This window comes from Nannospalax galili, unplaced genomic scaffold (assembly GCF_000622305.1).
Source record: "Nannospalax galili isolate Female #2095 unplaced genomic scaffold, S.galili_v1.0 scaffold1437, whole genome shotgun sequence".
Classification (NCBI taxonomy): Eukaryota; Metazoa; Chordata; class Mammalia; order Rodentia; family Spalacidae; genus Nannospalax; species Nannospalax galili.
In genome coordinates, this window is record NW_008341050.1 from 1688372 (window position 1) to 1694445 (window position 6074).

Below are 6074 nucleotides of genomic sequence, written 5' to 3' on the forward strand. Positions count from 1 at the left end.
GTATATGTGTTTATGTCTGTATGGTGTGTGTGTGTGTGTGTGTGTGTGTGTGTGTGTGTGTGTGTGTGAGAGAGAGAGAGAGAGAGAGAGAGAGAGAGAGAGAGAGAGAACCTAGGGGTCATCCTGGTGTCTGGGAAGGAGGGCCTCTGTGTGCTGGGAGGGTGGGTGGCAGTGTGGGGTTCATGTGCTGAGGGTTCCTGGGCAAGGCCCCAGTCTGGTTCTCCCCAGCATCTCTGGGCACCAGCTGGATGCATCCATGGAGTGTTGTCTGGACTTTAGGGAAGAGCCTCACCCTGTCCACCCCTTTTCGCCACCCTGGGATCAACATCTTCCTAGTTGTCTGCTGGGGGAATAGGGGAACTCCACTATGCCCCAAAAGTGTTTCTCATTCTGCAGCACAGTTCTCACCCTCCAATGTCACATTCATCCAGCTCTCCGTTCCCCCACCCTCACCCCCTCGGCTTTAGCAGCCTTCCTCTGGTCCCTGGCTCAGTCACATCAACCCTCTGCATTCTCCAGAAGCAGCACTCCTCCTCCTCCTCCTCCTCCTCCTCCTCCTCTTCCTCCTAATGAAAAGATGCAGATAATATTTCAAGAGAACTGAAAGAGTACCAGAGACCTTTTAGCCCTCGCCCCCTGGCTGGAGCTACTTGAAACTTCCTGCTCTCCCTGGGATGGAGTCTGGTTCTTCCTCTGCCACAGCTGGGCTTCTAGAATGTCCCTGGGCAGCTGTGAAGGATTTGAGGCTCTGGGGTGGGAGGGGGCACAGAGGAAGTGTCATGCTCTGCTCCCCTCGGGGGCTGTGCTCTGTGTGTTCCTGGGTCTTCTAGTTGTTTGCCTGACTTTGTAAATATGTGTTAGGAAGACAGCAAAAGGTGTTGAACTCACCCATGGCTGGCCTGCAGGGGTTCAGAGGCTTGCTCTCCTCTACAGCCCCTACTGCTTTACACCTCACTGAGACAGAGTCCCTCAAAGGCAGGCAGAGCAGCTGTTCCCCATGGGGCTGAAGCCCTCAAGTGGCTTCTGGTTAGACAAACTTGAGGCTTCCTCTGGAAGAGGGTCACAGGTTAGAACACCATCAACCCTGTGGCATATGCCCTTGACCAAGCTGCCTGCCCAGCCCCTCCCTGTCCCTTCTGCTCTCACTTCCCTGTCCAAGGCAGGGGAATTAGGGCTGAACTGAAAAGAGCTCAACCAAATTACAACAAACAGAGCCACATCTTGCCAGTCCCTGGAGCTGTCCTCAGTTGCCCACGCCTCCTTGTCCCATGGGTGCTGGAAGAGATGGTTGTGCAAGATGAGGCAGTTTGGGCTTGGAGAAAATAAACGTGCCTTGAGAGACCACTCAGAGGTCCCAGGAGTGATGGGGACAGGGCATAGCCTGGGCAGCCCTGGGAGGAGGTAAAACTGATGAGAGGGACATGGGACATCTGGACCACCCCCAGGGTCTCACAAGAGCTGTGACTACATGTGATGGCACACGTCCTCCCTCACTCCAGTCCACCTGGTTTGGCCCGGAAGTCCCTCTCTTCAGTCTTTCATAAACTCCATCTGCTTTTGCTCTGAGTGGATAGGTGGAGATCTGTTGGTGTCATTTCACCAAAGCCTTGGGGAGGCTAGTGTTTGATACCTGGGTCATCCAGGGCCTGCAGTTGTCCTAGGGAAGAGCCTGGGGGTGCAAAAGGAGATTCAAGACATCCCTAGCAAGTCCCAAGCACAGCAACCCGCTTTGCAGCCTGTGTCCTACTTAAACTGTCTAATGTGCAATAACTGAGCTTAGAGTTAAGAATTGTGGTCAAGTGCTCGGGTTTCCGTCTGTAGATTTAAGTGCTGAAATTGTATCTCTTGGTGATTTTAGATGTCTTTAAACAAAATTGAACAAGTGTTAGACCTGAGTGTGCATTGATGGGCACTCAAGCATCCCTTGGGTCACCCTGCCCTCTTCCCTTCCGCTCACACCCTGCCTCCCCTACTTCTACCACTTCCGCCTGAGGCCCCTCACTCGCGTTGTCTTTATCTGCCTATTACTAACTAAGCATAAGGAAACAAGTTCACTCTACACATGCATAAAGGAAAGCAAATGTTATTTTTAAGAAAATGGAAAATAAAAACTTTATAAACACCACCTGTCGGGAAATCTCTGGTTACTCTTCCTCTTACCGTATTCATGAAAATGGCCTTTTCAATGAGATCCTATGCTCCAAGCAACTGCAGTCAGTCCTGTTCTTTTTTTGGTCTTTTTGAGACAGGGTCTCCCTGTAGCCCCAGCTGTCTTGGATTTACCATGGAGACCAGGCTGGCCTCAAACTCACAGAGATCCGCCTGCTTCTGCCTCCCTAGTGCTGGGATTAAAGGCGTACGCCACCACGCCCAGCCAGTCCTGTTCTTTTATATAAAAACATGGAGAGGATGGGGCTGGGGTGAAGGACCTGATTCATCTCCAGAGGACCAAGCACAACTTTGAAATGTTTGGTATTACTGCGAAAATAGCTACAATCCAAATTATCATATCCACCAACGCAGACATTTCTGTAACTCTGCTACAAAACAATGATTAGCAGGGCGCGGTGGCGCACGCCCTTAATCTCAGCACTTGAGAGGCAGAGGCAGGCGGATCTTTGTGAGTTCGAGGCCAGCCTGGTCTACATAATGAGTTCCAGGACAGCTGGGGCTACAGGGAGACCCTGTCTCAAAAAGACCAAAAAAAAAAAAAAAAAATTTGGAGTTCTAATTCTGGTATTTTCCCTTATTCTCTTGCTTTTTTTAAAAGTCTTTTTGAGACAGGGTCTCCCTATAGCCCCAGCTGTCCTGGAACTCACTATGTAGACCAGGCTGGCCTTTAACTCACAGAGATATGCCTGCCTCTGCCTCCCAAGTGCTGGGATTAAAGGCATGCGCCACCATGCCTGGCGTCTCCCATGTTTCTTTTAAAAATTATTTATTTACTTATTTATTTATATGTATATGAGGGGGTGCTCACATGCCAGGGCTCATGTGTGGAGGTCAGAGGGCAACTTTCAGGAACTGGTTCTCTCCTTCCACCCTGTGGGTCCTGGGGGATGGAACTCGGGTAGTCAGGTTTGGTAGTAAGAGCTTTTATCTGCTGAACCATCTTGCCAGTCCTTCCCTGTGCTTTAAAATTACTTAATAGATACATAGCATTACCATTATGGATCTGCTGTGATGAACCTTGTCCCTATTTTTTTCAAACATTTATATTGTTTTAATCTCTTTTTGAAATTTTATTTATTTTATGTGTGTGATTGTTTTGCATGCATATAAGTGCAATGCCCATGGGGGCTAGAAGAGGGCATCTGACCCCCTAGAACTGGAGTTATGAATGTTAGCCTCCATGTGGGTTCTAGGAACCAAGCCTGGGTCCTCCACAAGAGCAGCCAGTGCTCTTAAACACTGAGTCATCTCTCCAGCCCATGTTTCCAATCTCTTAATATAAAGAGTGCTGTCATGGGCTCTGGTACTATCTTGTATTATTTTCCCAGTCCAGATTGCCAGAAGTAGAATGACTGGGCAAAGGATTTGGCTTTCTAGCTTTTCTTCCCTCCCTCCCTCCCTCCCTCTCCCCCCATTCTTCTTACTTGCTTTTGTTATCACAGTGTCCCACTCTGTATAGTGAGTTCCACTGTGGAACTCACTATACAGGCCAGACTGGTCTTGAACTCGTGGCAAAGCTCCTTTCCTTAGCCTGCTGCATTCGGGGATAAGTATGCACCAGCACACCCAGCTTATATTCTAATTGTGTGTAAAAGACACATAATAAAGTTACCTTTAAATGTTCAGTTTGGTGGCTTTTAGTACCTTCACAATGTTTCTAACCATCAGCACAATCTAGTTCCAGATCTTTCATCAAGCTTTCCATTTTTGCATGCTGGAGATGGAACCCAGGCATTGCCTATACTAGGCAAGCTCTATCACTGAGCTACAGCCCCAGTCTTAGAGTGTGAGCTAATTTAGAAGCACTTCAGCTCCACCACACCAAATTGCTTTTCAAAAGGCTGAGCCATTAGAGGCAGCCCTGACTGTAGGGTATGCAAGCCCTATAGGAGGCTCATTAGTGCTGGTCAACATTGTGAATTCTGAGTTCACAAATCTCAATCAGTTTGACAGAATAGCCGTGCAGTATTTTTATTTCTTTGATATTATCAGACCCAGGGACTGTTACGATTCTGTGACTTTTCCACTCACAGGCCTTGCCATCATGGTTTAGGTAAGTGTCCCTTTAAAGGCCTGCGTGTTGACAGCTTGGTCCCAGCCCTCAGATCTGTTGGAACATGGCAGGGCCTAGTGGGGAGTTTCAGGTCATTTGGGGACATGCCTTTGAAGGGGATTATGGGGCTTTCACCCCTTCCTCTCTGCATCTGGGCGGAGAAAACAGCTTACTCCACCACGCCCTCCCTCTGCATTAGTTATTTTTCTCATTGTTGTGACAAAACACCCAACAAAAGCAACTGAAGGAAAGACGGGTTTATTGTGGTTTGAGGGGACAGTCCATCATGGCAGGGACAGCATGGCAGCGAGAACAGTTCAGACTGGTGGCAGGAGAGCCAGGCAGTTGCTCACACCACCGCCCACACAGGAAGGAGAGAGAGAGAGAGAGAGAGAGAGAGAGAGAGAGAGAGAGAGAGAGCCAATGGTGCTCAGCTTGTTTCCTCCTTTCTCCCTTTTTTATTCAGTCTAAGACTGGGATGCTGCTGCCCATAGTCAGTGCACATCTTCCCTTCTCAGTTAATCCTCTCTGGAAACCTTCACAGATTCACCCAGAGGTTCATCTAGGTAATTCCAAATCCAGTCAAGGTAACAGTGAAGATTAACCATCACACCCTGACCACATCCCCAAAGCAACAGGCCAAACAACCGTGGACCAAAACCTCTGAAATCAAGAGTCCAAAAGACTTTCCTTCACCTCAGTTGTCCTGCTGACCAGCACACTTGCCCAGCCTCTCCCTGTGTCTTCCTCTTGACCATCTTTCTGTGGTACAAGGTGTGGAGGCCAGATCTGACCTGAGAACTCCCAACTTTAGCCCTGTGATGCTGTGATGTTGGGCAAGTCATTTGAGGATGGAGATACTAATCATCTCATAAGGGTAACCTGTAATGGGTAGAGGAGCTTTCAGAGCAGTGGAAAGAAGCCCTGTTGACCTGCTTAGTCACAGGTTATGCCCCAGTGGCAGCCATGCAGCTCTGCTCTTTGCCTGGAACAGAGGATCCTTAGAAAGGGGCTAGGGGGCCATGAGGAGTCATTTGTTTCTTTGTGTCTTATTGCCACCAGCAAGCTCAGCCTTGGAGCCATGAATTCTTCCCTGAGGAAAGTATGAGGAGGGTGTGATTTTGGTGGGAAGGGCTCCCAGAAAGAAGGAGGAAAGAGGAAGTGGGTGGAGATGGGAATGAAAGATGCTCAGAAAAGCTTCCCATACTGGGCTTGTGGGAACCCTCTGGTATGCACATATAGGAGCTGAGAGGGGTGGGGCCTGAGTCCATCACCAGCCCAGCCTCATAGCATCTTCTGGCCAGCCCCATTGAGGCTGCACAGCTGAGAAGGCCCCAGTGGGAGCCTTTGAGTGAATGCGCCAAGCTTCAGAGAAATTTGGCTTTTACACTTCCTGGATCAGCATTTGTTTTAAAACAATACATCCACTGTCACCATATCCCAGCAAACTGGATTCCCAGAGTCCCTTGGGCTAGCAGCAAACAGTGCTGCTGTGGACAGTCCCAGGCCTGACAGCAAAGGCCGAAACCATTCAAGATGCTATCAGCTAGAACCCAGCTGCACAGGGTGCCCGCTGCTTGCTGACTTTCCCAGGCATGGCCCCATCCTCAACCAGCCTCCCATCCTTCCCTCCCCTCCTTCCCTCCCAAGCATCTTGCCTCTCCCCAGTATTTAGCCTCCTGGGAACCAGAGAGATGATATGTTGACTTTCCTCAGGTGAATGAAGGGGCTTGAGAATAAACCTAATAGAAAAAACCCAGGGGCTCAGAGATGGCTAGGAGGTTAAGAGCACTGGCTGCTCTTGCAGAGGACCTGGGTTCGGTTCCTGGCACCCACACGGTGGCTAACA